The following is a 25,437-nucleotide window of genomic DNA, read 5'->3' on the forward strand; positions in this document are numbered from 1 at the left end:
CATTAACATTTATATAGGCCCAAAAATACTTTGTCTAGCTCAATCACACTTAAAATTGACCCAATCAAGACTTAGATTGGCACTATAGTATTTAGGCCAACTTAGAACTTATCCCAACCAAATAATTACCAACTTAGGCTCATTAACATAAAAAAAATTTTTTTTTTAAAGCTCAATTATTAAATAAAACCTTCAATAAATATCTTAAGCCCAATAAGCTTTTGGCTCAATAACTAAATCAATTCATCAAATCATTCAAGCCCAAATAACACTTTATCCTACAATAAACAACGCAAGCCCAATAAATAAATTCAAACCCAATAAACTATTTTAGACTCTGCTAGAACTAAATTAAGCCCAATGCAACATCTTTAGGTCCAATAATAAAACTTTGACCCAATGAATATAAACTATAACACTTGGACTCTTAAATAACTTTTACCCGGCCCTCTCAACCAAAAAGAAGAGATCAGGAACCAAACCGTAACATTCATTAATTTACCCGGCCCAACACACTAAAACGAATCCGGACACCAAACCCCATAACATCATTGACCCTAATACACTTTACCCGACCCAGGACAACCCTCACTTCGCACTGAGCTACCTGCCTGAGCTAACCCGCTAGATAGGACCACGCCTTACAACCATCCAACTGTTCCACCTAGCCGACAATACTTCAAGCACATATCTAAACCAACACCCAAAGGGACTTAATCCAACCACTAACACCATCTGAACAACAACTAAGAACCTATAGACCATAGGACAGCAGTAAAATCATCCACTATACATAAAAACCATTAAATATCTAGCTTATGCATGAGTTAAAATTCTAAGCTGATCATAATCCAACATACACAATGCAACAACACAATTCTAATCATCAAAACAGTGAATATACTTAATCTAAATGGTGTGGAGAAAGGAAGGTATAACATGTCTTTGCGTTTAGAAATGCACGAAAAACTTCTATACGCTTGCGGTTGCGACATATCGCGGACTCGGTAATCTCATTAATTAACCAATTCTGGAAGATCTCAAAATCCCTAATCTGCTGATTTCTTTCTGCCTTCTAATTATCCTCAAAGGGATTTCGAATCTACGAAAAATCATATCAATAGTCAAAAGTCACAGCCCTAGTCTCAATTCTGAACTAACATTGAGGGCCAAAGTTGTGACCAAAAATTACCAAACTTTATTGCGCCATCCTCACGACCGCTTATAAACGGTTTTCCGAATCTCGACCTCGAAACTTTTGAATATTTGGATCTACCACATTGAACCGAGTCTAAAATGGTTAACGATGTCGGACGGGTCGACCAAAAAATTTGGAGAAGACGGCGGCGGCGCGGCGATAGTGATCTGCAAATCAACTCCAAAATTCACGAAAGTTTTTTAGCAGTGTTGTAGAGCTCGATGATGACAATTATTACGCACTAAGCCACAGACCGGATGGGACCCACTGTTGTGGCGTAGATCGGAGATAAAACAGCGCGACTGGCGGCGTCCCCCCCCTACACGTGAGCTTCCCGAGCTCCGATCTGCACCAATCTTCGCGGACGAAAAAAGCTAACTACATAGCCTTAGAAAATATTACTACACATCACCTACTACTCCCATCTAGCATCTCAAAAAACCAACCCATATCTAGAGCAAAAAATCCGGATCAAAATCGCGCAAGAAAGGACGGATGAATAGTGGCCACTCCTTTTCGGACTTTGTGCTCGGCAAATCCGGACAACCAAAAATCTACAATATTCTTGGTTACATGGTTGTGATCGCCTTGAAGAGAGACTACAAGGTTGGGCAGGGTCAATCGACGGCGAACTCGAAGGGCGGAGCCGGCTGGCGGCCGACGACTAGGTCAGAGATGGCTATGAAATTGGGGGTTAGGTTTAAGTGTGTGGTTTTAGGTGATTAGTTGTTGTGAGAGATATGAAGCGTACCATCTTAATATTATAAAAATTGGTCCTAAAGAATGACCCGATCTGATCGATTTCAATGCTCATTGAGTGTTATTTTACTGCCAATATGCAATTTAACACATTTTTACCATAATCTGGAATTAGTGAACTTTAACCTGTCAAACATAGACCATGTAAATTCTCAAAATAAATAACACATTGAGTACAATCTTAGGCTTTGACTAGTCACCCAAACCGATTAAATTTTCTAATATTTAAATTTATTGGCATAAATAATATATTTTTTAATTCTAATTATCTCAATAATTATCCTCTAAAATGCCAATATTATCAGATATCCAGAAAATAGTCATACTCATTGACTGATTGACACTGTGTATTTGTAAAATACCACTCTATAACTCATTTTAGGTCAAGTACTTAATTATTCTTTCCAACTTCAATAATTATTTTAAATTGTCAATTAATTCGGTAATAAATTTTTTTGATGGCGTTACAATAATTTTAAAAAATAAATAAAAGTAAAAATATGAAATAAAAAATTTCATAGCATTCCTAGAAAAAGTTTACAAATGTCAATAAAGTCATAAAAAGTAAAATCTGCAAGCATTCTGTAAAAATCTTTAAAAATATATGAGATCTATAAAAGTTCGCTAGAATCATAATCAAACTTCACAAAAATTTATGTCTATTTAATAAAAGTCAAGCAAATCTCTGTAACGAATACAGGAAAAATTTCATTCTGTATCAAAAGTGAAAGTGTAACAAGTACATGTTACACCAATATTCTTTGTCATGTGTCCCTTTTCTCACATTGCAAACAATTTTGTGAATTTTTGACCCACCAAACAACACTTAAAGTACTTTCCAAAAACTAATTACTTGCCTTTTGATAAAATTGATAATATAAAAAGATAAACATTATATCACTTAAATTAAGAATTTATTTCAAAGTCCTATGGTAAATTGAGATATTCGCACTTGTTATTGTCCATTTTGTTGTTGTGTTTTCGATCCGATGCCATATTTACATTCATGCTTCCAAAATTTTGAGTTCCTGCATATATAGGTGGGTCATGGGAACCCCGCCTGTCTGTCAAATGGATAACCTGTTTTTAAAAATTGATTAAAAGAGATGAAACGTGGGGGGATATGGAACACGAGTTTACCTGCAAGGTAATAGTGTAAATTGTTCCATGAGGTACGCTCAAAGAAGTATGATAAATTTTAGATATTTATAATTAAAAAAACAAAAAGCTAAAATAATTTTTCAATATAATATTAACAAATAGTATGTAATTTTAATTTTCAACAAGATTTCAAATTTTTTTATTATTTCTTAATACTGTAATTTACCTCATGAGAAATATTTTCTTCAACAAGCTGCCCACACATTTTGAGTAAGATTGATTTCGAAGAATCGATAGATCCTTTTACATTTGACTTGATTTTTCTGTTGACTTTTTTCTAACATTGGATTTCAATCTTTTTCCAGATTTACGTCCTCGAAATTTTGTTGTACTTTCAATCCTCTTGGCAACAATATTTACTAAACGAATCACTATGTTTTTCGAATGCTTCAACTATGGGACCGAAAGATTTTTTCACTTTGACATGATTCTCTAGACCATAAATCAATATCTTCCCATCGTCTTAACCATCAGCATCTCTCTGCAATTTTCATCATGTTTCTTTGTCAAAACAGCACGTAAGTTGGATAAATTGATTATACAATCTGCGCATAAATTTTTGTAGGGCCACCAATCAACGTTTTATCATCTTCCTTCACGTAACATAAAATCTCCTTGTTTTTCTCTAAATGTTGTGAAACAACCTCAACTACACCCTTTTTCTCCATCTTCGTCCACCTTTATCCAATATAAAACTGAGAAATTCTTGTGATATTTTTATAACTAATCACCTTAAGAGCATGTGAAACATAAAATTCCTCCGAAATCAAACTTTCTACATGTGCACAAAACCTTATCATTTGAAGAATCATATCCCACTAAATGCTAGTATGCCTTTTGGAAAGATTTGATCTTGTATTCCGATGTAATACCAGATTCGAAAACAATGTCCCAATCTCACATCATATGCCTTGCTTAACTCTACCTAAAATAACTTAAAGACTTCATGTATAAACTTCCATGGCATGTTTAAGAATTTCAACGGGAAACAAAAGCAGTGGGGTACTATTATTTGTTCGTAAATCTGCTTTCAGTTATTCATAACGACGATCATCAACCAATCTACGAAAATGCTGAAAATATTGTATTTAAAGCTACTCCATACCTTAAAAAAAAGAGCTGGTAAATTAGGCGACACTGCAGGATTACACACCTATGTCATTGAAGGGAAAAAGCAGGATGTTAATGGAAACTAGTGGTCGGTGCACACGCGTTGCGTGTGTAAAATGGAATAAGTGTAAAATAATATGCACGCATTAATTAATAGATAGGCAGGATTATGAATGATTAAATATAACTACAAAGATAAGACATTATGGATCAGGTCTTATATTTTAAATTAAAAGAAGAAAACTTCCCAAATAAAAGTAATAAGAAAGCTAATTTTAATAAATTAATGGACGCAAAATCTAACACACATTTCTTCACAGTCAGTTTGTCATGCAGAGGTTAGCAAAAGTTTAAACATATCTATATCACACGTACAAAACTAAATTCCTAAACAATTGAGGTTATGATAGATTTGGAACCCAAAACTCTACTTAAATCCCTAAAGAATTTTCTTACTAACTGAATATCAAAATCGTATCCATCCTGAAACATTTGCATATCAAGGTAGCTATGAAAGTATCGAACACTCTTGTAATCAGATTAATCATGAACAACAAAGATTTATTATTTGGTAAATTTGGTGCTACATAAGGGTGTCATAATTAAATTACAAATGGTAGATATTATTGTCAATGAGACATTCACATGAAAGGCACACTTAAATTAAAAATAGGCCATCATACCAATTTCAATACAAATCTATCCACGTCAACTTCAATGTCAAATTAAAAAAGATGCATTCATATAAAAATTAATAAAATTCGATAATGAGGCCAAAAAATATTAAAAATTAGTATGTAATCCACATAAAGATAGGAATGAAAATTCGTACAATGACATCTGCTAACAAATTTTTTTTTTAAAAAAAATAAAGTCTTTTTATGAATATTTAATCAAACATGTCAAAAGCACTTTTTTCACTAATAATTACAATCTTTCTAAGGCTAAATATAATATTCGAACATCAATTTGATAAAAAAAATTGTAACAGTAAACTTTGGAAAACAAAATTAGCATCTCTCCCTGCCAAATCATGTGAAGAATTACACCCTGAAAGAAGCATAACAAATCAACAGTCTAACCAATTTGGGTCGTCATCCACTCCAAAAATTCTGCATTATCAACCTAGAACAAAACTTTGAAAGATGTTCACCTGAAAAATAAATTCAAATGTAACTAGAATATACAATGATGAAAATAAAGTTCTTTGGAATATGAAAAATTGGTAGTATGTTGAAGAAAATTGCTCGTTTGAACTCGATATCGTCTAGCACTTTCAACATTAGCTGGCCTAAGGTGATAGATAATAGCCGAAGATGGGGCTTCCATGAACTCTCCTGTACAAACTGATATATTTCATTACTACATGAACTCTCCTGTTCAGACTGATATATGTCATTACTACATTAGTGTTGCTACATTCTGTGGTGAACAATAAGTTATTTCATTATCCTCTATAATATGATATTGCACAATTGATATATTTCATTGCTGCATTGCTACATTCTGTAGCGTTAATAGCCTAAGGTGAAAGATAATGGCACAAGGTGATTGATAAATGTTGTAGCGTTACTACATTCTGGCCTAAGGTTATAGACAATAGCCGAAGTTGGGGCTTCCATGTACTCTCCTAAATACATATGCAGAATTTTGTACCAGTTAAAGGAAGGTTTGTCTTTTGCCATTGGGTTTCCACAATTCAGAGGTTTTTCAACCTAGAACAGAACTTTGAAAGATGTTTACATGGAAAATAAATTTAAATGTAACTAGAACATAAAATGATGAACATAAAGTTCTTCAGAAGATGAAAAATGGTAGCATGTAGAAGAAAATTGCTCGTATGGACTCGATGTCGTCTTGAATTTTCAACATATCCTATCCCATGGTAGAAATGCCTGTATTTAATTCATTATCTCAGAACTGAAAGCAGTTTCCGAAAATAATCAGCAACCGAAACTCACACTGTTTTGAAAATATCAATAGCAAATTGAAGGAAATTATAGTTAGATCCATAGAATAGCATTGTTGGTTACAAACAAATTTAAAGGAATCCTTTGTTATCAATGTTGAGGGCAGATAATTGCAACCATCACCGAGTGAACATTTTTCTTAACTTTAAAAAAGCCTTTTTCCCGATTTCATTAATCAAATTCAATGCTACAAACGAAAGGAGCATGAATCACATATTAAGTTACTGTAAGTTACTCTAAATACTATGATTCAATTCTTAGAAGCATTTCTTCAAATAGACGAAATTCAAATTAAATAAAAAACGAGTTCTAAACTCATATCGAATTACACCATTATACATGAAATTAAAAACACTTGAACCAGAAACAGTTATTTATGCACCATTATACATGAAATTCACAACACATGAACCAGAAACAGTGATTAAGCAATCCACAAAATTTCAATCCCACATAAAAGGCATCAAATATTCCAAATAATTATGAAAATTAACGTACACGACAACACACCAATGAAGCCATAGACTGTTCACAAAGACATGAAGTTGTGAAATAGAAGCAAATGGAGAATATTATATTATATTATATTATTTATAATTATAAAAAGAAAAATACACTGAACTTAAGATTGATGATGCTGAAATTTTCAGTTGCAGGTCACAACTCCTCGACACTTGATTAAAAAGTTCAATACCCCGCTGCATAAATGATATGATCTGTTCTTAACCAAGCCTCCCAAAAATTTTCAAACTCAGATCAAAAGACTAATGTCTAGGAAAATCATGAAATTCAATTTCGTTTAGACATCAATACTCAAGCCACTAACTAAAACTGGTCAAGATAATGACACGTGTGTGTGTGAGAGAGGGGCCAAAATCCACACTCCTTATATGGGTTTCAGATCGAGGTTGGGCTCAAGTGTGTCTCTCGTCCCTCAATAATGCAGAGTTTGGTTTATTGAGGGATATAATGGAAACCAATCAAATAAGAATAGATAATTTACCACAAAACTGAGCAAGAAAGAAAGGGTTGGGGCCAAAAAACTATGTTGATGGGCTAGGGGAAAGGACATAATATGTGTAACAAGTGCATCACTTGTCCATCAATCAAGTAAACTTTGGGTTTTTAAGGGTGATAATGGAAAAGTGGTCAAATAACAACAGATAAGTTACTACAAAACCGTATATGGGGAAACAAAAAAGTATGTTGACGGGCCACGGACATAATATATGTATCAACACTCAAAATAGTCCATATGCTTGACCTCATACCCTTCTCTACTAATATTGGATGCACGTGACTCGGTCAATAGGTCTTTAAAAGCTTGTAATGAAAGGCCTGGGATTAGGGCTACAACAAACGGATAAGAATTCAAAGAGAGAGAGCAAGCTAACTCTAATTATGCCTGATCTGATTTCATCACATTCTCCACTTTAATGTGTATTACACCGCTTTGCTTTTTATTTCAGCCACCATACATATTTTTTTTTGCATCACTTTCCAATGTGTATTAAACCCCTTTGCTTTTTATTTCGGCCACAAGACGTATTTTTTTGCATCACTTTCCACAACCGTGTATTTTTCCTCATTTTTTTTCCCTTTCTTTTGCAACTTTTCACACAATGCTTTTCTCCTTCAAGTGTCTTTTCTTTTTCACTTTTGCTCATATCACATTCTTTTTTTTCCTTTTTTTTCCCCTTCTCTTTTTTTCAAGTTCTTTTCTTTTTTTCCACTTCGCCTCCAACAAATATTCAAATTTTGAACATTAAAATTATATCATATCAGGCGGAGAAAAAGAGAGTCACTCTCTCTAGGGTAAGGTATAGTGTATAAGCTATAGATCCAGGTAGTTGATTTGGGATCGTGAAATGATGCCAAATGGGGGTTAATCATATGCTCTGCACATGCCATTCGTTTTCAAATAAAGCTCAAGGGGTGACTAGCGATCATATGATCAATTTGGATGGCTTGAAAGGCGCAATCGGACCAATAATCGTCTAAATCATTCCAAAGTCACGTTTCATCCGTATTTCGCTTCGAAGGCTATTTGGGAACATTCTGAACTATTTTACCTCACCATATGGTATCAGATAAAACTCACATCTCTCACAAAGAGTATACCTCTCACTGATTCATATAATTCGTATGGTTTGGCCGAGGTGCTCGAAATGCGTGTCAAAATCATGACATGTAAATAATTAGTGTCAATGAAGTAACTTAATCACAACTACATTGTTTTTTCACTTTTTCATACACAAGTCAATCTCACTAGTAATCAAAAACATTGGGAGTTAATTGACATTTAACATAATCACATATGAAATTGCACTTCTTAATAATAGAAATAAAAAATTCGCCTAACACTTTTTAAACTCACAAAATGCTAAGTTTTGAATGGTGTGTGCTATGTTTGCAAAAGTGCACGCATTCCCGATACTTAAATTCAGCACTGACTCCAGTGTTTTTCATACATAGAAAGTAAAACAAAGAAAAAAATAATGCACAAAACACTTTTGAAGGACAATGAGATCGAAACATGCCGGTATGAGCAGATGGCCTGAAAATAAACCATCGTATACCAAGAACTTTAAATATAAATAAAACACCAGGCAAATAATTACCAAAAAGAATACGACTAATCACTTTAAAAACTAATAAAACACCAGGCAATCAAAGATTTTAAATAATTCAATTGACAAAAGTAGTCGTCTTCCATGCCAAATTGACAAACCGATGAACGATACGTCAAAGGACATACAAACCCCATTCCATAGGTAGGGTTTTAACCAAGAAGGTGACAAATGAAAGGGAAATAAACAGAAGTACGCAAGAAGTGCATGAAAAGTTTTAAAAAGGAAAAAAGAAAAAGAAAACTTCCCCAGTTGGTTATGAATCCATATCCTTGGTTCCCACTAGCACCGTATGCATTGTCATGGGTGGGTAATCTCCTACACAAACATGGACAAGAATTAAAAAAGAAAAAAACATTAACCATTTGAAAACATAAGAGAACAGAGGAATATTTCAAAGCAAAGGATAAGAAATGATGGGTTGTCTTTAATAGGAGCTAAGTTTTGCATCCGGGCAGCCAACAAATACAAAAATATTATCGTCAAAATGCAATAAAAATAGAAAAACAATTTATCAAGTTAACTCCATTAGACATACACACATAAAACTACAAGGTGAATCGAATTGAACATCTATCATACATGTGTCGTCGATAACAGAATATATTCAAATAAATATGTCTTTAACTTTCTTACTCCTTATGTTATATGTTACAGCTACAAGTTATTCAACTTGCAGCTTTTGGAAAAGACCCATATTTTCAAATCAATTATCATGGATGTGTCATTGAATAAGAACGAACACGATCAACTAATCAAAAAAGATGGTCAGCCCTAAAAAGTGAAGTATTTAACACCAATAGCGTGTTTGGATGGGAAAAACAAAAAGGTTGTGGTCTTTCTTTAAAAGCTACCGCACATCCTTAACATTAAGTGCACACTATTTGAGTTAAAGCAATTGGCAATAATATAGAATATACCCTCGATTATGCACATTATTTCAAACAAAATGCATTTCTTTGAAACATTGTTCACCCCATTGCAATCAAATTAAAAAAAACATTAAAATATTAAAAAAAAGCAAGCAAACCAAAAACATATGTAGAAAATGCAAAACAAGCTCCAATATTCTGCTTAAAGAAAAACAGTGTCATAAAACTAATATGGTGTGAAATAATATACCTTTATGCCTGCAAGAAACCCAAAGGAATTGAGATCCATCCCCTTGAACCACACTCAATCAACTCTCCCACAAACACTTCACAAACCAATCAATTTCTTCTGCTCCTCCTTATTCTGAAATCAACAGAATCGCTTTGGCCGACCCTCTTCCACTGTTTCTTTTTTTTGCCATCGCCGGCATCAAATCCTAAACATCATTAAAAAAAATCAGAAGGTTACACTCAAGAAAAATTTATTATGTTTCCATTTAAAAAATCTGAATAAAAAATAATGAATAGAACAAAACAGAGATTGCTAGTAATATTACAAAATGAAACTTCAATGATATATGCTTAACTTAAGATAGGAAATGAATTGTTACCAAAAAATCTGTTTATATTAACAAAATAGTGTTCTTTTGCACATTTTATCAAGCAAGTTCTGATATTTTCTCTGACTAACAGTCCAATGCATAATTTGTTCACTATTAATTATTAAACATAAAAAGGTGCAATAATGAATCGTACCTGTCTAATTAATGTATGTACATCTCAGTAATAAAACAAAAGGCTATTTCAAATAAAATTAGGGGAAAAAATCGAACCAGATTAAGTACTTTTTCTTCATTCTCAATGCGATGTTAATTATAATGGGAAAATATAATTTACACCATATTCGTTACTAAAGTAGTATAAAGTAATGGGAAAAATCAAAATAAAATGAGTGAAACAGCCAATAAATTTCATATCCATCCAAGTCCACGACACATTGCAGATCAACTGGATGAAGAAAAAAATTAACAAAATGAACCTAATTGTAAATGATTAAAACCTTTGATTTATTCTCGAATAACTGGATTTCTCAAAGTTTGGGGGAATCTAGATCTAGAAAGGAAATATGTACTTTGCAGAAGAGTTTAAAAACACACACCAGAGACATTTTACAGAGCCAATATTCAAGCTACCAAACCTACTGTAATAATAATCTGAAAATAATCAGATAGGAAGTCAAATACGAGAATGAACTACTCCTCTTTCAACTTGTGCCATAAAAACAAAATAAAGAAGGAATAAACGGATATTGAAACAGAAGATCAAATCAAGAAATCAGTCAAGCATTTTGCAAATAATATTAAAAACGAAATTCAGATAATGAGAAAATCCACATGAAACCAATACTGAGGCAACCTTAGGGATACAGGAAGGAGGCCTTGAGCAGGTTGGAGTCAGCGCAGCCTAGAAAGGAGAGCATGCCTTAGTCGTGGAGATTTGAAAAGGTAAAATATTTTAACAGAGTGGGGACAATTCGATTTGGGTGGGAAGTTAAAGACTCCAACCCATTTCTTCCTCCTTTTTAGCCTTGTTGAGCAGTATATATATGCACTCATCCTTACTTTGAGATGCATGGAACAAAAATCTCAGCGCCCACAATTTCTACACCTAGAAACCCCAATATCACAAAACCTAGCATAACTCTTATAACAATTCCAACTATATTCTGTTTTTCCAACCCCACAGTTCATACTTCTAATCCACACAACCAAACAACAAATAATTCCTAGAATAGAAATCTCCACCAATTATATGGTATCGAAGTTAATAAAGTTTAAACCCATTTCTTAATCTGTAAATGAATTTTAAAAAAACGAGGTTACATCACAAAAATAAAATAAGAATCAAATATAAGCATTTAAGGCCAAGAACCAGCCAAAAAGAACAAAATTGTCATCGTATTCCATTAAAATTACATTATCAAACAACTTAATTTTACAGTTCATAAAAATAATCATAAAACCTAACCCGTCCTCCATTTTGTCAGTGCCTGATTAAAAACAAATCTAATGAGATTTAAACACAACTTTAACACGAACTAGTTATTAGACTTACTATGAAACTGAAAGCCCGTCGGAATAACGAGTAGAAGTGCAAGCATAATTGAAATAGAGAAAGCAAAAGCGATATGTAATTTTTCATTCTCCCTTTCTCGTCACTTTTCTTCTCAATTAAACGAACCTGAAATATTCCATAAATCATCGTTATAAATCAGTCATATGCAATATACTGAAAAGGTAATTGCTAAAATCGAAATTCACTTTTCTTCTCAATTCAACGAACCTGAAATATTCCATAAATCATCGTCATAAATCAGTCATATACAATATACTGAAAAGGGAATTGCAAAAATCGAAATTACACAGTAAATGCATGCTTTTTCTAAATCCCAAATCATCAAATATTAAAAATTGATAACAAAATGTTTTTGTAGAAGTAAAGAAAAGACAATTGACATTACATAAATAAGTAAATAACAAACAAAATGTATTGATCAGATTTTATGCTGAGTTTTATTAAGTTTTATTTAACGATATCCATTCATTAAAAATAAAAGAGCTGGTGCAGGCTTGAACCTACCAATGTCATTGATGGAAAGAAGCAGGATGTTTATGGAAATGGACGACAGTCATATATACTATATTCATTTGAACAACACTTCTTGCCTATAGAAGTTACGAAACCCAAAATCTCCCCGTCAATTCATAAAAAAGAATATAGAAACAAATAAAGACTCCAACCCCTCTCCTCTTCCTCCTCTTTAGCCTTGCTAAGCATTATATATATGCACTCATCCTTACTTTGAGATGCATGACACAAAATTATCAGTGCTCACAATTTCTACCTAGAAACCCCAATATCACAAAATCAAGCATAACTCAAACAATTCCAACTAGCAATTTCTACCTAGAAACCCCAAAATCAAAAAAAAAAAAAACCAAGCCCAACTCTTACAACAATTCCAACTAACTTCTGTTTTTCCAACCCTACAGTTCAAACTTCTAATACACAACCAAATAACAAATAATTCCTTTGAAAATCTTGATTTTACAATTCATAAAGCTTGATCAAAAACAAATCTAATGAGATTTAAATACAACTTTAACACTAACTATTTTTTAGACTTACTATGAAATGGGAAGCCCATCGGAATAACGAGTAGAAGTGCAAGCAATATTGAAATAGAGAAAGCAAATGCGATATGCAATTTTCCATTCTCCCTTCCTCGTCACTTTTCTTCTCGATTCACCAAACCTGAAATATTCCAAAAATCATCATCATAAATCAGTCATATGCAATATACTGAAAGGGGAATTGCAAAAAACGAAATTACACAATAAATGCATGCTTTTCCAAATCCCAAACCATCAAATATTAAAAATTGATAATAAAATGTTCAAAGAAGTACAGAAAAGCCAATTTACATTTACATACCATAAATAAGTAAATAACAAAGAAAATGTATTTATCAGATTTTATGCAGAGTTTTATTAACTTTTATTTTATTTAATGATAGTTCATTCATCATTAAAAAAAAGAGCTGGTAAATTAGGCGATACTGCAAGCTTACACCGACCAATGTCATTGACGGAAATAGCAGGATGTTAATGGAAATGGACGAAACTTATACAGACTATATTCATTTGAACAAACCCTTCTTGCCTATAGAAATCATGGAACCCAAAATCACCCTCTCCATTAATAAAATATATAGAAAACAAATAAAGACTCCGACCCATATCTTCCTCCTTTTTAGCCTTATTAAGCATTATATATATGCTCTCATCCTTACTTTGAGCTGCATGGAACAAAAATCTCAGCGCCCATAATTTCTACCTAGAAACCCCAATATCACAAAACCAAGCATAACTCTTATCACAATTCCAACTAAATTCTGTTTTTCCAACCCCACAGTTCATACTTCTAATCCACACAACCAAACAACAAATAATTCCTTTGAATAGATATCTCCACCAACTAAATGGTATCAATGTTTATAAAATTTAAACCCATTTCTTAATCAGTAAATGAATTTAACAAAATGAGGTTACACCACAAAAATAAAATAAGAATCAAAGATAAGCATTTAAGGCCAAGAACCCGCCAAAAAGATCAAAAATTGTCATCGCATCCATAAATTACAATAACAAACAAGTTACTTTTACAGTTCATAAAAATAATAATAAAACCTAACCCATCCCCATCCTCCATTTTATCAGTGCTTGATTAAAAACCAATCTAATGTGATTTAAATACAACTTTAATACGAACTATTTATTAGACTTACTGTGAAACGAGAAGCCCTTTCGGAATAACAAGTAGAAGTGCAAGCATAATTGAAATAGAGAAAGCCAATTGATATTTTTTCCATTCTCCCTTCCTCGTCACTTTTCTTCTCGATCCACCAAAACTGAAACATTCCATAAATCATCGTCATAAATCAATCATATACAATATACTGAAAGGGGAATTGCTAAAATAGAAATTACACAGTAAATGCATGCTTTTTCCAAATCCTAAACCATCAAATATTAAAAATTGATAACAAAATGTTCATAGAAGTAAAGAAAAGACATCTGACATACCATAAATAAGTAAATAACAAACAAAATGCATTGATCAGATTTTATGTTGAGTTTTATTAAGTTTTATTTAACGATATCCATTCATTAAAAAAAAGAGCTAGTACTGCAGGCTTACACCTACCAATGTCATTGATGGAAAAAACCAAGATGTTAATGGAAATGGACGAAACTCATATATACTATATTCATTTGAACAAACCCTTCTTGCCTATAGATGTTACGGAACCCAAAATCTCCCTCTCCATTCATAAAAAAATAATATAGAAAACAAATAAAGACTCAAACCCCTCTCTTCCTCCACTTTGGCCTTGTTAAGGCATTATATATATGCATTCATCCTTACTTTAAGATGCATAGCACAAAATTCTCAGCGCTCATGACTTCTACCAAGTAACGCCAATATCACAAAATCAAGCATAACTCTTAAAACAATTCCAACTAGCAATTTCTACCTAAAACCCCAAAATAAATAAAAAAACAAACAAACAAACAAACATAACTCTTGTAACTTACCAACTCTGTTTTTCCAACCCCACAGTTCAAACTTCTAATCCACACAACCAAACAACAAATAATTCCTTTGAATAGAAATCTCCACCAATTAAATGGTATCAAAGTTAATAAAATTTAAACCCATTTCTTAATCTGTAAATGAATTTAACAAAAATGAGGTTACACCACAAAAATAAAATAAGAATAAAAAATAAGCATTGAAGGCCAAAAACCAACCAAAAAGAACAAAAATTGTCATCGCATTCCATTAAGATTACATTATCAAACAACTTAATTTTACAGTTCATAAAAATAATAATAAAACCTAACCCATCCCCATCCTCCATTTTATCAGTGCTTGATTAAAACAAATCTAATGAATGAAGGAAACGTGCATGTTTTTCATTTGGTCAATCATGTGCAGCTGAAGGAAATTCATTATGAATTTCCTGGCCTTCACGCGTTCACAACCCAGGGGGAGCTCTATAAATAGTGCTCTCCTCCAGCATTCTATCTCGAGTTCAATCATCTAAGCTTGAGTTTCTTCATCTCCCTTATTTATTTCTATATGTATTTGTGAGATAGGTTTTCTCCTGTATAAGAGAGTGAGTGTCTTTTTGGAAACATAGAGAGAGGTTGTAATTCTTCAAATATTATAGTGGAATTTTTTGGTCTTGCCCGTGGTTTTTACCCTAATAATTTTGGGGGTTTTCCACGTAAATCTTGGTGTCTATTATTCTTCAATTTCCATAGTTTCTATCTCGTGATGCCGCACCTGGGACCAACAAGTGGTATCAGAGCCTTGGCATAAAATTTCTTAAAATTCTGAGTATGCTCTGTGGTTGCAGCTGTGACTGATCTTCCCACATCAGAAAAAAAATTTTGAAAATTTTATAAGGCAGGATTCTTGTAGTCAAGATGACGGCAAAATACGAGATAGAAAAGTTTAATGGGAACAATTTTTTGCTGTGGAAATTGAAGGTGCAAGCAATTCTAACAAAGGAGCATTGCTTGACAGCTATTGGAGATAGACCGGCGGACATCACGGACGACCAAAAGTGGAACGAGATGAATCACAATGCTGTTGTCAATTTGCACTTGGCTATAGCGGATGAAATTTTGTCAAGTATCTCTGAAATAAAAAGCGTAAAAGTTATTTGGGATATTCTGAAAAAACTGTACGAGGTCAAGTCACTGCACAACAAAATTTTCCTAAAGAGAAAGCTTTATACTCTTCGGATGGCGGAATCCTCATCGATGACCAACCATATCAACACACTGAATACTCTATTTTTCCGGCTCACCTCTATGGGGCATAAAATAGAGGAAAAAGAACGTGCGGAGCTTCTACTTCAGAGTCTACCAGATTCATACGATCAGCTCATCATCAATGTTACCAACAATGTTTTTTCGGATAATTTAAATTTTGACGACGTCTTAACTGCGGTTCTTGGAGAAGAGAGTCGTCGAAGGAACAAGGAAGATAGGTTGGCAACGTCGAAGCAAGCAGAGGCTTTGCCGATGACGAGAGGAAGATTGACGGAGGGTGACTCCAGTGGGAGCCACAGATATGGTAGATTCAAATCAAGAAGTAAGAAGAAGAATATTTACTGCTTTAAATGTGGCGGTGAAGGGCATTTCAAGAGAGAGTGTACGACGAGCATCGATAAGGGATCTCAAGGAAATGTGGCCAGTACTTCAGGCAGTGGTGAAATATTATTCAGCGAAGCAGCAACAGTTGCGGAAGGCATAAACAAATTTTGTGATGCATGGATTATGGATTCAGGAGCGACGTGGCACATGACGTCAAGGAGAGAATGGTTCAATCAGTATGAACCAGTCTCGGGAGAATCTGTATTCATGGGAAATAATCATGCCTTGGAAATCGCTGGGGTCGGTACCATTAAAATCAAAATGTTTGATGGTACTATTCGCACCATACAGGAGGTACGACATGTGAAGGGTCTGACAAAGAATCTTTTGTCTGTGGGACAATTGGATGATATTGCGTGCAAAACCCGTATCGAGAAAGGGATCATGAAGATTGTGAAAGGCGCGCTTGTGGTTATGAAGGAGGAAAAGGTTGCTACAAATCTGTATGTATTGTTGGGGAAAACACACAAAGAGGCGGAGCTAGTTGTTGCATCAATTGGTTCGGGAGAAGAATCAACAGTGTTGTGGCATAGAACTTGGGCATATGTCAGAACGAGGAATGAAGATTCTCTCTGAACGGAAGCTGTTGCCGGGGCTTACAAAAGTGACTCTACCCTTTTGTGAGCATTGTGTTACCAGTAAACAACACAGATTAAAGTTTGGCACATCTATTGCCAAAAGCAAAGGCATATTGGAGCTGATTCATTCTGATGTTTGGCAAGCACCGGTGGTATCCCTAGGAGGAGCGAGATATTTTGTCTCGTTTATTGATGATTTCTCTAGGAGATGTTGGGTGTATCCAATCAAAAAGAAGTCAGATGTTTTCGAAGTCTTCAAAGTTTTCAAAGCGCGGGTTGAACTTGATTCTGATAAGAAAATCAAGTGTTTGAGGACTGACAATGGAGGAGAATATTCCAGTGATGAGTTTGATGCATTCTGTCAGCATGAGGGCATCAAAAGACAGTTCACGATGGCTTACACGCCTCAGCAGAATGGAGTGGCGGAGCGGATGAACAGAACTTTGTTGGACAGAACAAGGGCCATGTTGAGTACTGCGGGTCTACTAAAGTCATTTTGGGCAGAAGTAGTGAAAACCGCTTTTATATCATCAATCGTTCTCCTTCAGTGGCGATTGATTTGAAGACTCCAATGGAGATGTGGACTGGCAAGCCAGCTGATTATTCTCGGTTACATACATTTGAAAGTTCGGTGTACGTTTTGTACAATGAACAAGAAAGATCGAAATTGGATTCCAAATCCAGAAAGTGTATCTTCTTAGGTTATGCTGATGGAGTAAAGGTGTTTCGCTTATGGGATCCTACTGTCCACAAGCTTATCATCAGCAGAGATGTTATCTTCGAGGAAGATAAAGTGAAGGGAGACAAAGGCACACAGAATTCAGAAACTACTATTATTCAGGTGGAAAATAAGACAGACGAAGATCAAGTTTCTTGTGAAGCAGTACCAGAGCACGAGGAACAAGAACCAGTTGAGTCAGAGGTTTCCAAAGTGAGGCAGTCAACTCGAGAGAGAAGACCACCAGGTTGGCTTTCAGATTATGTCACTGAAAGCAACATTGCATATTGTCTATTAACAGAGGATGGTGAGCCATCGAGTTTCCATGAGGCTACTCAAAGCTCGGATATATCCCTGTGGATGATAGCGATGCAGGAAGAATTGGAAGCATTGGACAGGAACAAAACTTGGGATCTTGTTACACTACCACGAGGGAGGAAAGCTATCGGTAACAGATGGGTCTATAAGATCAAGCGTGATGGCAATAACCAAGTGGAGCGGTATCGTGAAAGATTGGTTGTCAAAGGGTACGCTCAGAAAGAAGGTATTGACTTCAATGAGATATTTTCTCCTGTGGTTCGACTTTCAACAGTCAGAGTAGTATTGGCATTGTGTGCGATGTTTGACCTACATCTGGAACCGCTAGATGTGAAAACAGCATTTCTTCATGGCGATCTTGAAGAAGAAATCTATATGCTCCAGCCAGAAGGTTTTGCAGAAAAAAGGCAAAGAGAACTTGGTTTGCAGGTTGAATAAATCTCTGTACGGTCTCAAACAGGCGCTGAGGTGTTGGTACAAGAGATTTGATTCCTATATCATGAGCCTTGGGTACAACAGACTCAGTGCAGGCCCTTGTACGTATTTCAAGAGGTCTGATAATGATGATTATATCATTTTGCTGTTGTATGTGGACGACATGTTGGTAGCAGGTCCCAACAAAGATCGGGTCCAAGAATTGAAGGAACAGTTGGCTAGGGAATTTGATATGAAGTACTTGGGACCAGCAAACAAGATTCTAGGGATGCAAGTTCACCGAGACAGAACCAATAGGAAGATTTGGCTTTCCCAGAAAAATTATTTGAAGAAAGTCTTGCAGCGCTTCAACATGCAAAATAATAAGCCAGTTTCAACCCCTATTCCTATTAACTTCAAGTTATCTTCTGAGATGTGTCCTAGCAGTGAAGCAGAGAAGATGGAGATGTCTCGAGTACCGTATGCATCAGCAGTGGGAAGTTTAATGTTCGCCATGATCTGTACTAAACCAGACATTGCACAAGCAGTGGGAGCAGTCAGTTGGTATATGGCGAATCCTGGACAAGAGCATTGAAGCACGGTTAATAGGATCCTTAGATACATTAAGGGTACTTCGAATGCTGCATTATGTTTTGGAGGATCAGATTTTACACTCAGGGGCTATGTGGATTCAGATTACGCAGGTGATCCAGATAAAAGAAAATCTACTACTGGTTATGTGTTTACAGTTGCAGGAGGTGCAGTCAGCTGGGTTTCAAAACTGCAAACAGTTGTGGCGTTATCTACAATGGAAGAAGAATACATGGCAGCTACTCAAGCTTGCAAGAAGGCAATATGGATTAAAAGGTTATTGGAGGAGCTTGGGCACAAACAAGAAAAGATTCCTCTGTTTTATGACAGTCGGAGTGTCTTGCACATTGCAAGGAATCCAGTCTTTCATTCCAGGACTAAACACATTGGAGTTCAATATCATTTTGTACGAGAAGTAGTAGAGAAAGGAAGTGTGGACATGCTGAAGATCCATACGAAGGATAACATATCTGATTTTCTGACCAAGCCAGTGAACACAGATAAGTTTGAGTGGTGTAGATCCTCAAGTGGCCTAGTAGAAACGTAAGCGGCAGGAATGGCAAGTTTGAAAGGATGTGTGGAGATGTGTTTGATTCTCAATCAAATCTCCAAATGGAAGAATGTCAGCAAAGGTGGCTCAATATTGGTCAAAGATGGTGGGTGGTTTGAATGAAGGAAACGTGCATGTTTTTCATTTGGTCAATCATGTGCAGCTCAGGGGGAGCTCTATAAATAGAGCTCTCCTCCAGCATTCTATATATCACATCTCGAGTTCAATCATCTAAGCTTGAGTTTCTTCTCCTTTCTTATTTATTTCTATATGTATTTGTGAGATAGGTTTTCTTGTGTATAAAAAAGTGAGTGTCTCTTTGAAAACACAGTGAGAGGTTGTAATTTTTCAAATATTATAGTGGAATCTTTTGGTCTTGCCGTGGTTTTTACCCTAATAATTTTGGGGGGTTTTCCACGTAAATCTTGGTGTCTATTATTCTTTAATTTTCATAGTTTCTATCTCATGATGCCGCACCTGGAACCAACATCTAATGAGATTTAAATAAAACTTTAACACTAACTATTTATTAGACTTACTGTGAAATGGGAAGCCGTCGGAATAACGAGTAGAAGTGCAAGTAAAATTGAAAGAGAGAAAAGCAAATGCGATATGTAATTTTCCATTCTCCCTTCCTCGTGGCTTTTCTTCTCGATTCACCAAACTGAAATATTCCACAAATCATCGGTCATAAATCAGTCATATACAATATACTGAAAATCCAACGAACCTTACAATTGCATCAACAAATCTACCCAAAAAAACTCATTTATAATCTTTCCACCAACCCAGATTCCAAACCCTACACACCAAAGGCACATATTGATGAAAATAAATGGAAATTGATCGCTAACCCTAAACTAATTGGAAATACAAATTTTGTGAGTATACAAAATCGATAATTAACCCGAAAATAACTTTCAAAAATCTTGCCTCGCTTAATAAAAAATGAACGTTGCAATTGCCTGACCTTTTTCGCAACAAGTTCTAATTTTCGAAAAAAGAGACGTTGGAGAGAAGAAGAAGAAGAAGAAGGATCGGAGGTGGGCAAAACTCACGTTCTCCTATTTATATTTATTATTTATTTATTATTTATTATTATTATGTGTAATGTAATTTAATGTAATAATTAAATAAATTAATAATTAAATCAAGAAAATTAAAATCCCAAATTTTAAACTCAAGTCGCAAATTACCGAATGCAATGCCCAAATACTCTCTTTTTATTTAAATTTAAATTTAAATTTAATTTAATTTTTATTTTTATTTTTTGACTGGAATTAATTTTTATTTTTATTACTTGAGAAAGTGGCAATATGAATAACCTTGTAATTAGATTAAATTAAAAAATTAGTAAACATAATTGAAGAAAAATACAATTACTTATAATAATTATTATTATTATAATTATATATTCAAACATACACGTAATTTTAAAAACCATAACATAGTTAATAGTTAATATTAATAGTTAATAAAAAACACACATAATTAAAAATAAATGAATGACAAATGAATTAAAAAAGTACACATAATTAAAAATAACATGTTGATAATTTTTTATATTTTAAATTAAATTTAAATTTATTAAAATTAAAACTTACACGTAATTTTAAAAAACATAACATAGCTAATTAAATAAAAGATTGCTCTTAAGAACTAGACCACCAACAATTGTAAAAATTAAGTTCAGTTGTGGTTGGTAATTAAATTTCTTCTTCTTTGAGTGTCCATGTCAATTGACCAACAATATATATAAATGTGCGGAGTGAGGTCAACTGACATATTATAACATTGCCTTGAAATGGCTTAATGAGGATCGACTGAAATGTAAGAACTCAAGTGTTTGTTTATAGAAGTTCGGAAACTGAAACCCTTACGTCACGTCACCTCTTCTTCTATCTCGAAAGGATTCATTAAAAAACTTTGAGTATTACAAGTTATTTGCAACACCTCAATCCAAGACTAGGACTTACTCAATTGCCTATATCAGAAATCCTAGGCTCAATACAAATTCAGTCTTGACTGATATTACAAAAGTGTATGAAACAATTGAATGTTCTAGCACAAATGTGATCCTTAATGATCAAATATCTGTCTTGAATACTTGTGCAATTTGAATTCTTTAGATTATGAGACTTTGAAATGTCGACTGAAATCTTGATCACAATAATAGCTTTTTGAATGCAAAGTGTTCGAGAGGTCTTCTCAACTGATCTCCATCCCTATTTATAAGTAGGGCTGGGATACTGAGCCAAAATACCAACTTTTCGGGATGCCATAACGAAATTTTTTCGATATATAGACATTTTTTTTTGTATATCAAATTTTTTTTTCGTATCTATATGGTATCAGTATAGATTTTTCTAATACCAAAATTTCATAATTTCGATATCGATACCGATATAAATTTTTTTCATACCAATATTTTTAATACGATATACCGAAAACTCACCTCTATTTATAAAAACGATTTGCAATGGTCAAAATTACATACAAATTATTCGTTCATCGCATTAATTCTCTGTTGCTTGAGTTGTAAGTTTTAGAAACTATTGCTGATGAATAGTATAACTCGCGCACCAAAGCTGTTTCAAAGTTTGTTATGTTTTTATGTATCTTACTCTTCAAAAATGTTATTCTCTCGTTTAATTCTTTAGATTAGTTGCATAACATTAATTCTCCGTTGCTTGAGTTGTAAGTCTTAGAAACTATTGCTGATGAATAGTATAACTCGCGCACCAAAGCTGTTTCAGAGTTTGTTATGCTTTTTTGTATCTTAGTCTTCAAAAATGTTCTGCTCTCGTTTAATTTTTTAGATTAGTTGTATAAAATATACAATAAGCTCAGGATAAAAATGATTTATCTAGTTGAGTAACATCAATAAGTTGTTTGTTTGCGTCCAATCCAGTTACTCTTATTAGTCATCCATTTTGTCTTTATTTGTTAAGCATTAGAACTTTAATTTATTCTCCAACTGTATGGTAGTATTCATAAATCTACTCAATTAATAAATATATATTTTCACCTCATTTTCATCTTACCAAGCATGCTTCATATGATAAAAATAACTTATTTTCATTATTTCACTTTGGAATCTATCTATCTTTCTTTTTCTTGCAAACGCTTATGGAAAGACCATCTGCGGGGGCATAAAGGCGGAATTTTTTATATCATTATTTCATTAGTCATCAACATATTAATCATTATAAATAAATCCACTGTTTATACTTAGAGAAATATGTGACTAAGAAACTTCAACGTCATCAATATTGATGACACAATATTGATATGTTTGTGTTGACACAAATTTGTGGTGAGGGAAGTGTTATACCTTGATTAATAGAGAGCTGATAAATGGAAGAAGTTTAAGTTTATCAATGACGTCAATAACTCCAAAAACTCTATTGCAATAAAGATGACAAGTTTTAGGGGGTTTTTTATAGGGAAAATTTCTTCTGTATCAAAAGTGGTGTAACAATACTTGTTAATTACACCAATTTTTTCTTGTCATGTGTCTTTTTTCAATTCCAACAATTTTATAAACTTGACCCACAAAAACACTAAAGTATTTTCCAAAAACTAATTATTTTCCTTTTAATAAATTCTAATATAATATAATCATATATATATATATAATAAAATACCTAAATAAGTCAATTTCATTTATAATCGGCACAAATTTCTATATCAATTACGTATAACTTATATGAATTTTTTTAATCTAAAATAAAACCGGTAAACTTCTTTGCTCTTGAAAAATAAAACTTCAAACGACAATTAAAATCCTAAAAAGCTCCATCTTCCTACCCAACAAGAGGCTACTCCATCTTCGTCCCTGCATATTAGAGCATATATTATCAATGGATTTTGGTTTAATCATTATTCTTGCATGAAGATTTTTTTATTAATCTAACATATTTATGTATTTATTATTATTATAATCTATTGATTATCATGCACGTTCTACATATATAAGCTAAATATTATATTTAATTCGCATCAGTTTGATGATTCTTATAGTTATTTTTTTTAGTTATACATAAAATTGTTGGTCAATCGTAAATTGTGTAATGTATTTTTTTATCATATTTTTTTAAAAATAAATTTATTTGGAAAAAAGTATATTTACATGTGTAATTCAAAACTAGATTAAACTATTAATTTATGTGTTATAAGATTAATTGTAAAAAAAAAACCTCCGATGTTCTTTTTGCATTTGCAGATAATTATGGACAAAGATAGTAGTTTGAAAGAAAATTTTGCAGTAGTTAACATTTTTGGTAATTTTGAAAATAAAAAGATCTTATAATATCAAACATATCAACATTTTTAAGTTGTTTAAAATAAGTTTACCAAAACACTTTAACAACTTATTTTTAAAAAAAGTGCTAACATCTTATAAAATCGTAACGTTTTTTAAATAAGTTTAGCCAAACACCCTCTTAATTTATATACATATATACAGTGTAGTAGGTTTACTTAATAAAGGACCGATTAAATTTATTTTATAGAAGAGAAGGTGTCACGCCTCGAAACCGGGCCTAGTTGACATCAGCGTTATTTAACATTTTCACATTAAACAATCAACCTCAGAAGTACAGATTTCATAATACAAACAAGTCTATTCATTCATAATAGGGAATTTCATTGTTCTTACAACTTCAAATCATACAGATCAATAACTTGTCTAACAAACGCAGCGGAAAAAGAGATAACTAAAAAAAACATCAACTAGCTTATTTTCTTTACCAGCCCCAAAACTGGTTTTGTTCTTCATCCTCCAGTTCTTCTTCATTCTTATCTGAAAGGGGTTTTGAGTGGGGGAGTGATATGGGTGTCACTCAGTAAGTGGGAGACGAATCCTCCAAAATGTAAAAATATTATTTTTCAAAATCACCAACACACACCAAAGACAGGAATATTATGATTTTCAGGAAATAGCAGGTATAAGCTTATGCACTGAACATTTTATAAATTTCGTGGCAAACTGATATCAGCCCCTTATATGTTTATCCTCTAAAGGGTGAGGAATCTTGAATCAGGAATCAGGAATCAAGAATCAGGTATGTTCGGAATATATACTCCTACCACTAGTTCATAAACCTTCAGTGCTACACAAAAACGCATCGTACTGATTTTAAAATAACACACTTTCAAATATAAAACATATATTGGACGGATTCTAGATTAAAATGCGAGTTAAAATAATAGTTCATTTGGCTATAAACAATGTGAAAACTTTTATCAAATTATATTTTAGAAAAGCCCACTTACCTGAATCCCACGAAAATTGAAGTATATTGGATCTTTGGACAGAACCCTTGTGGGGACCTCGGGTACTAATCTCAAAATCACAATAATTCAGTCTAACAAAAAGAAATATTCAATCTGAATATTCATCCGATTTATCAAAACGAAATTAATCCAAGACATTTGGCGACGCAAAATCACGTCGCAGAAAGAACCAAATTTTTTTTTAATAGGGGTGCATGCGCGGGCGCGCATGCCCCGCGGCCCTTGAGCACCAGGGCTGCGCGACCGCGTATGATCTACGGGTCTGCTGTCCAAAAATGCAATTCTTGCTGTTCTAAACATTTCTGGTCAGTTTACAACATTCTAAACATCTTAAATCAAGTCTATAAAGATCTAAATACAAGATTTAAGATACAACATGAAGTTTAGAACATAAGAATCTCATACATGTTTCTAAGGTGCAATACAATAAACTCCATTCTAAGTTTTCAAAGCTCAAATTAAACCAACATCTTCTAACA

The 25,437-nt window shown here is 33.5% G+C and overlaps 1 long non-coding RNA gene across 4 annotated transcripts; it reads right to left on the reverse strand.

Moving 5' to 3' along the window:
• Positions 1-4,679: 4,679 nt before the first annotated feature.
• Positions 4,680-20,680, reverse strand: LOC140890993 (uncharacterized). Of its 4 annotated transcripts, none has more exons than XR_012152387.1 (7): positions 20,594-20,680; positions 20,200-20,324; positions 14,049-14,171; positions 12,890-13,015; positions 11,816-11,941; positions 9,951-10,137; positions 4,680-9,146 (listed from the first exon to the last, which is right to left on the reverse strand). It is a non-coding gene; the product is annotated as an uncharacterized lncRNA (long non-coding RNA). The 4 variants fall into 4 exon arrangements; XR_012152388.1 differs by having other exon boundaries at positions 20,631-20,675; XR_012152389.1 differs by lacking the exons at positions 11,816-11,941; positions 12,890-13,015; positions 14,049-14,171; positions 20,200-20,324; positions 20,594-20,680 and adding an exon at positions 11,117-11,460 and having other exon boundaries at positions 4,680-5,381; positions 5,885-9,146.
• Positions 20,681-25,437: the final 4,757 nt, after the last annotated feature.

This window comes from Henckelia pumila, chromosome 3 (genome assembly GCF_033568475.1).
Source record: "Henckelia pumila isolate YLH828 chromosome 3, ASM3356847v2, whole genome shotgun sequence".
NCBI classification, from domain to species: Eukaryota; Viridiplantae; Streptophyta; class Magnoliopsida; order Lamiales; family Gesneriaceae; genus Henckelia; species Henckelia pumila.